Here is a 7,925-nt window from a genome sequence, read left to right as displayed (position 1 = left end):
AAGTCAGGCACTTCCAATGAAACTGCCCTCAACAACTGCAAAAATCTCAGATGTCAGGCGTGGCGACTCCGTCCATTCCTCCTCCCTCAGAGACGGTACAGGCCCAGAAAAGTTAGTGGAAATGCTGAGGCACTCAATCGGAAGACTGAACATGGAAGGCAGCCACTTTTTCCAGTATAGAGAGGATTACAGCTGATGCCATGCCCGTGCCTCAAGCAAATGGCAGCATTCACACCCCAATCTTCCGCGGAATCCGGGCAGGGAGTCATCAAAATATTACCGATGTGCTTATGGGGGAGATTCAAACCCGATCCAGAGAGGTACAGCCACGTCCAGTTTCACCTAGGCCATCCATCTCAAAACATGACCTCAGGCAGCTTCAGCTAGTCAATTGTGACATTGGTAGGTTTCACCATTATTGGACAGTCCAACATCCACCAACCAGATGCCATCTGGTGAAGGAGACCAAACGGGCACATAAACTGCCTCGCTGCTGGAAAAGGATCCAGGAGGAGGGTAGGGTTCTCTATCGGTTGGTTCATGACAATGGGAGAGAGGTGAAAGCAAATCATCCTACCCGGCAGCCTCAAGCATCTAGTGCTGACCATAATTCATGATCAGGTGGGACACTGAATATCGGAGAAGACAGCCACACTGACAAGGTGTTGTCACTGGCCAGGGATGGCTGCCAATCTTTGCCAACTACTGCCAGATCTGTGAGAGGTGTACTTTTGCCAAAGCAGGGAAATAGCTCGATACTGAGATGGCAAATCTTAAGCAGGGCCGTGTGTAGTAGGGCCACTAGCAGCAGGTGGTGATGGTGGGGCAAGAGCACAAGGCAGGGGGACTGGTTGGCCCCTGTGGGCCCTTCCCTGCAGGAAGCAGGGTCACTAACAAGCTGAGAGGCAGAGCCATGCTATCAGGGGAGGAAGAAAGCAGCAAGGGCAAGTCTAGGACTTGTGAATGGCATTATGGAAGGTGCCTAGGGCAGCGTGAAGCCCCTAAGGGTGGCTAAGGAGCCAGGAGACTTAGTCAGTCTGACTGGCAGCACCCCCGAGTCTAAGAAGCCTCATGTAGAGAGAGGGGAGCAGGACTGCAGCCGAGAGCTGGGCAGCAGAACAAGGCTGGTAAGTCACTGCATTGGGGAGCCGGAGACACCGAATAGGGCAGAGATCTGGAACACCAGCGATGAATATTCTTTGTAAATAGTCTGTCTTGGAATTTTGCTTTCCCTTGAAAGCTTACAGTTTTGATGCTGGTGGAATAAAGGAACCTTGTTTTTTAATCTCCATGCAGTCCATGCGCTTAAATTGCACGTCACAAACATCAATAAGCTTTTCAAGCTTCTGCATTCTTGCCTGTCCTACTGTTCCTATGCTGTGCTACTGCAGTGGCTGCAGCATGGCTGGTGGAAGGCTACTGCTCTTCATTGCGGGGGACTGCAGGTAATCTTAAATGCCTTTGAGCGTTCAGGGGCTAAAGACCCCGGCTTCAGATTGCACCACATTGGCATGGGTGACAGCAATGTGGGCTGGCTGGCTGACAGGAACCAGCAAGGACACAGTGGTAGTGGTGTGAGGATAAGTGCTGTCATCCTGAAAGAGGACTTGTACTCTACGGAGCCATTGCCATACCCTCAGGCCGACACCACAACAATCTTAGTAACCGGAGGAAGATATTCTTGCCATAGAGGCAGCGAAGGTTTACCAAACTGATTCCTGGGATGGCAGGACTGACATATGAGGAGTGATTGAGTCAATTAGGATTATATTCCCTGGAGTTAAGAGGAATGAGGGGGGATCTCATAGAAACCTATAAAATCCTAACAGGACTAGACAGGGTAGATGTAGGAAGGATGTTCCCATTGGTGGGGGAGTCCAGAACCAGGGGTCACAGTCTGAGGATACGGGGTAAACTATTTGGGACTGAGATGAGGAGAAATTTCTTCACCCAGAGAGTGGTGAGCCTGTGGAATTCGCTACCACAGAAAGTAGTTGAGGCCAAAACATTGTATGTTTTCAAGAAGGAGTTAGATATAGCTCTTGGGGCAAAAGGGATCAAAGGATATGGGGAGAAAATGGGAGCAGGCTATTAAGTTGGATGATCAACCACAATCATAATGAATGGCGGAGCAGGCTCGAAGGGCCGAACGGCCTACTCCTGCTCCTATTTTCTATGGTTCTATATTTCTAAGTTGAAGACCACATTGTTGCACTTCTGAGAGAGCCTGCATGCCCCATTGCACTGTGATGTGCACCCGCAATGGCAGCAGTCTGGGCCTGCAAACCAGCAACCATGGATCTCATGACCTCTGAGTTTCCACTGCATCAGTGAGATGTCAGGAGGATTGTGCCTCTTCTGCAGTGGAAGCTGAGGCAGCAGTCAACAAATTCTACACCACTGCTGGGCCCTCCAATTCTGTCATGGAGTTGCTGGCCACTGCTTCCATGCTGAAAAGGATGGACCCAAAACTCCGTGCAATGCCCTCTGTCACATTGGAGCCAGACTCCTCTATGCTCAATAGTAACAGGAGCCTGTATGGAAGACCTGCCAATGCATCAAGTGTCTCTGTGTGCATCATCCTGTATGCCACCCCATCAAAGCCCTCATCCATGAGCCCCGTAGCAAAACTCATCGTCCTGGAACTCACATGAGTTATCTTTTCCACCTGGCCAGGTGAGGAGGGAGTGAAGAAGGGGAAATCCATACCGACATGCAGCAAGGCCTGGGCTGATAAGTGGCAAAAAACATTTGTGCCACACAAGTGCCAGGCAATGAAGCCTCCAACAAGAGAGACCCTATCCATCTCCCCTTAACATTCAACAGAATTAAGATCACTGAATCTCCGACCACCAACATCCTGGGGGTTTCCATTGACCAGAAACACAACTGGAGCAGCCATATAAATACAGTAGCCTGAATTTTTCGGGTTGTCCGGCAAGCGCGATCGGTGGGCCTGGGAGCTGACGGGAAATGGGCCCCAAGCCACGTTCAGCCCCCGACTGCGATTTCATGCTTGCTGGCCAATTAACGGTCAGCCAGCATGAAACGTGAGCTAAAATGCTCAGCGCTGCCAGGGGGGGCGGGGAGAGGGTGGGTGCCGACGTAACTGAGGGTGCAGGTGAGCACTTCGAGAGAGCGGCCTGACGGCAGACAGCTGCACCAGGGAGCTGCAGACCTCCACAGGCTAAAGGACACAACAAAAATGCTGCAAAATATGTCCATGTAGCACAATCAAGCGCCTGCAAGCATACCTCAAAAAACAGTACCCAGATAGCTCTTTTTATTTTATTTCCCCATGGACATTTCACCCTGTCCTGGGTCAATGTTAGAACAAAAATGTGAATGCTGTCTGGGAGAACTGCAAATGTGGACAGGCCGTGTAAAATCATTGTTGACTGCATCAGTAATGGGTTTAATGACCAACTTAATTGTCAGTTGCCGCGCTTCCAACTGCTGCGCGTGCCCACCAAGCAAAATATCACACAAGTGCGCGATGACAATGGGATGCTCACCCGATGTCATCTCACCATATTTCACGTCAGAGGCTGGACATTCTGCGGAGTGTAACTCATGTTCTGACTCCCCAAAGCCTGTCCACCATCTACAGGGATGTCAGGAGTGTGATGGAACACTCTCCACTTACCTGGATCAGTGTGGCTCCAACAACACTCAAGGAGTTTGACACCATCCAAGACAAAGCAGCCCATTTGATTAGCACTCTGTCAACCAAGCTAAATATTCTCTCCCACCACCACTTAATGCACAGTGGGAGCAGTGTGTACCTTATACAAGATGTTGTGCAGCAATTCACCAAGCCACCTTGACAGCACCTTCCAAACCCATGATCTGTATCCTGTAAGCACAAGGTAAGCAGACACATGGAAACACCACCACTTGCAAGTTCCCCTCCAAGCCACTCACCATCCTGACTTGGAAATACATCGGCATTCCTTCACTGTCGCTGGGTCAAAATCCTGGAACTACCTCCCTAACAGCACCATGGGTGTACCTATGCCGCATGGATTGCAGCGGTTCAAGAAGGCTGCTCACCACCACCTCCTCAAGGGCAATTAGGGATGGGCAACAAAATGCTGACCTAGCCAGTGATGCCCGCTTCACATGAAAGAATTTTAAAAATTGCCATCACTTAGCGTCATCCTAGACAGTTTTTCCAGTGCCAGATGGTACGAGCTCTGTCATCTGGACCCATGATTTGGACCATCCTATCCTAGAGGGAGCTCAGGGTGAGTGGAATGGTGCAGGTCCCCCTCAGGTTCTCCCTGGTGTCGTGTGCAACCATTTCCTGTAAGAATGAGGGTAGACCGCTAGCGATTGTGTGGCAGTGTGCTTGAGTAACATGCCTGCCACAGCTGGGGGGTCTGCGGAGGCAGCGAGAGGCAGGTGTGATGCTGGCAGCATTGAAAGTTGAGCATCAGAGAGGTACAGAATGTGAATGTTAGCTGTTCACCTTGAGTGCCAGGGAGTGCAGCTAGGTAAGTGTAAGGGTTTTTCACATTGAGCAGAATGAGAGGTTGCTGGTGCGGTGGATATGAGATGCAATTTGAGATGCTTTCAGCCATCATGACTATCCACAAGAGGCCTCTGTAACATGTCTTGGGGGCTGAAACCAGGCATTGGCAACAAACTCCCAATCCACCCTCAAGGTGGAACATCCCACTTACCTAAAGAAACATAACATTTACATGCCTCATATTTACATACTCAAGATGAACAGCTAACATTCACATTGGCTGTGTTTCCAGTGGGAGGCATTTAAAATAGGGCAGGTGCCCACCCCACCACCTTCATACCCACCCTGAGCTCACCCTCATAATACAGGGGGGTGGACGGGCACTGAAATCAGCAGCCTGCCCACCATATTTAAATTGGTAATTAAGAGCCGATTAGGCTTGCTACCAAGTCAATGGATCCTGATAACAAGCTGCTCACATTATAAAATGTTTGGCATGGGGAGTCAGGTGTGAGCAGGCAACACAATTTTTTAAAGACAGTCTTCAATGGGCAGGAAAGAAGGTGGGGGGGGTGGGTTGTTCGATCTTCAGCAGCTGCCTTTTGAAGATTGGGGGAATGACACCCCCAAGATGCCTCCTCTTTGCCCTAACCCCCATCCCTGCAGCCTGAAACCACCCCCCCACCACCCCCCCACCCATCAGCCAACTTACCAAAACCCTCCCTGCCCAAGACCCTGGACTTATCCGTCTCCAGGATTCATGGGCCTTCTTCCTCATCTTTTTCATCCCCCTTCCAAGGCAGAATGCAGCATTCACATGCAGCTGCCTCCTACCTACCAAGCCAGTGTCCCCATCAGTCTCCCTTTATATTCTTTTGATTACAACAAATTAACAGAAGATAAAACATAAAAAAATTAGGGACAAATTTACAAATTAAAGGAGCAGCCCCTTAAAGGGATACTGCAAACAAAAAAGACAAATCACTAAGGAAACTTAGAAAAATCAATCTAAAATGTGATTATTTAGGTCACTAATGCACACGGTGCCCATTGATCACGGAAGGCCTTCAGTGTACTGTTGGACACCTCGCATTCCCTTTCCAGGGACACCCAGCAGTGGAAGAGGGGCAGACAGTTAGGTTGGAAGTCCCACTCGACCACCTGCTATCTGGACCTGTAAATGGTCAGTTTGGTCAGGCCTAGAACCAGGCTAAGTCTCTCTTAATAACTCTTTTGTAGGAAACAGTAAAGTGGACACATAATCAAATTAATAAATGAACAAATTAAAGTCAAGTGATAGCCCATTAAAGGGCACTCTAATGAAAACACAGAACTTTAAAAAAATCTTATAGAATTAAATTAAAATGTTGTTTTCTGTGCTGATGACACACTCCAGCCCAATGCCCACCAGTCACAGAATTCTTCCTCCTCTTCTTGCAGTCCTGGCAGTGACCACTAATGTGCTCTTGGCGCTGCCGGTACTGATGGGGTGTTCGGTGGCGTGAGTGGACAACATGGTGCGATCGGTTTCACGGTGGCTTGAAACCAGTTGCAATTGTCCATTCAGCCCACCAATACTTTTATTTACAAGAACATCTCACTGGAAAGATTGACAGCAAAGACTCTCAGGAGGATTTAAACTGCTCAGCAGACATCGCACTATAATTGAGATGGAGTTCCATTGAATAACGAAGTCTCATTTCTTGAGCATTTGGTGCCAGACTAAAAAAAATGGAGCAGAAAAGCCAGAGCCAAAGAACACTGCCATCATTGCCAACAGCTTCAACTTGTTCTCCACAGAAAATGGCAAGTCCTTTCCTGGGCCTTCCTCATAGTGTGATCTAGATCAGCGAGCTGCTGAAGTCCATGCCCACAACATGTCTCCCAATTGCAGTGACTCAAACCTTGGCGGGCTGCGTTTCCTGTCATCGGATGCCAGGAATCTTATTGTGATATAGCTGCATATCATTATTAGGCCTACCTGCTAGAATTGTCCCCCCTGCTGGATTGTCCGCCTACGACAGCGGGTAAACATGCCGAAGTGTTTCACAACAGCACATTAGCGATGTGCACCTGGCAGGCTGCACTTTGCTTGGGATTTCAAGGTTTGTTTGCCTACCTTGCTCCGGTCAGCACTCGCAGTCATCAGCACCAGGCTTCACAGGCCACACCACATCACTTTAATCGGGGCTGACGTGTAGGTGTCTACCTACCAGATCAGTCAAAAGTGGTTGGCTTTTAAACACTTGCAGGTGGGGCTTGTTTGGCAAAGGGGAAGAAGTGGCTTGAGGCAAGGGAAGAGGCTGCAGGGTGAAGGCTGTACTGGGGAAGGAGAGTAACCCAGGGTGTGTGTAGGGGCACATGTTGATCTGTGCAAGTGGCCTCAAGATAGTGAAGGCTGAGCAAGCAGTCTCCGGAGATGAGGCCAGATGGACATGTGAGGGTATGTGTGTGAGAATGGGTGGTGATGTCCTTTGAGCTGGCAGTGAGTGAGATGCCAGTGAATGTGTGATGGGCTTGAGTGTGTGTGTTTGGAGTGATGAGATGGTTGCCATACACTGGTTGCATCGATGAGATCATTCATCCTCTATCTGCATTGGATGGCCAATCTCTCCTGTGCAGCACTGATCACCACTGCCACGGCCTCCCAAGCCTGGTTGGTCCTGCCACTGTCCATCCTGCGTTCAGAGTGGGGGTAGAGGACACCACGACATCCAAAAGGTGTTCAAGTGATGCACCACTGAAACTGGGGGCTGCAATCTTCTTGCCTTTCCCTGCAGTAGTCGTGAGATGGAAGCACTGGGATGTGTGCACGTGTCTGGACTTTAAATATGGCATCTGGTGTGATGGAGAAGTGTGATGGTGTAGTGGGCGAATGAGAACCCACCCACCATGGAAACGTGTGTTTCCTGGGTAACACATCACTTTACCCGTCCGCTACTGCACTTAATGCAAATCTGGTGCGATTCTGAATCCATCACTGTCAGGGCCCCCTGTAGAGTGCAGAGGCCACAGGTATGGTGGAGGAGAGCAGCAGTGATAAAGCTGTTGACTCAATGCTACAATCATTCAGACAAGATGCACATGCATTGAACAACTTCCCTTAACTCTACTCACTCCCTCCAAATAAAAGCTGCTGCTATTGGAAGCCATTTGGTTCGAGCTATGACTATCTTTTTGTAGGGTATGTGAAACAATCTTTGTTTTGTTCCTACTCACGTCCCCTCTCTCTCTTTTACTGTTATATTAATGACAGTACTGGAACCGTTTCCTTCTCTATCCCTCAAATGGAACTTCTCATCAACTTTGTTTTCTCCAATTTTCACCTTTCCATTCCATTCACATGACCCATTTCCAATACTTCCATTCCCTTCCTCAACTTCTCTGTCTCCATTTCTGAGGGTAAGTCCATTGAGCAATTTTCACTATAAGCCCACTGACTCCCACAATT

General features: G+C 49.1%; 1 pseudogene; it reads right to left on the bottom strand.

The window, feature by feature from the left end:
* Window positions 1-6,170: 6,170 nt before the first annotated feature.
* On the bottom strand, window positions 6,171-6,443 carry LOC121276065 (annotated as a pseudogene).
* Between the last annotated feature and the right edge of the window lie 1,482 nt (window positions 6,444-7,925).

The sequence above is a fragment of the Carcharodon carcharias genome, chromosome 3 (assembly GCF_017639515.1).
Source record: "Carcharodon carcharias isolate sCarCar2 chromosome 3, sCarCar2.pri, whole genome shotgun sequence".
Taxonomy (NCBI): domain Eukaryota; kingdom Metazoa; phylum Chordata; class Chondrichthyes; order Lamniformes; family Lamnidae; genus Carcharodon; species Carcharodon carcharias.
This window is presented reverse-complemented; position numbering and strand designations above follow the sequence as displayed.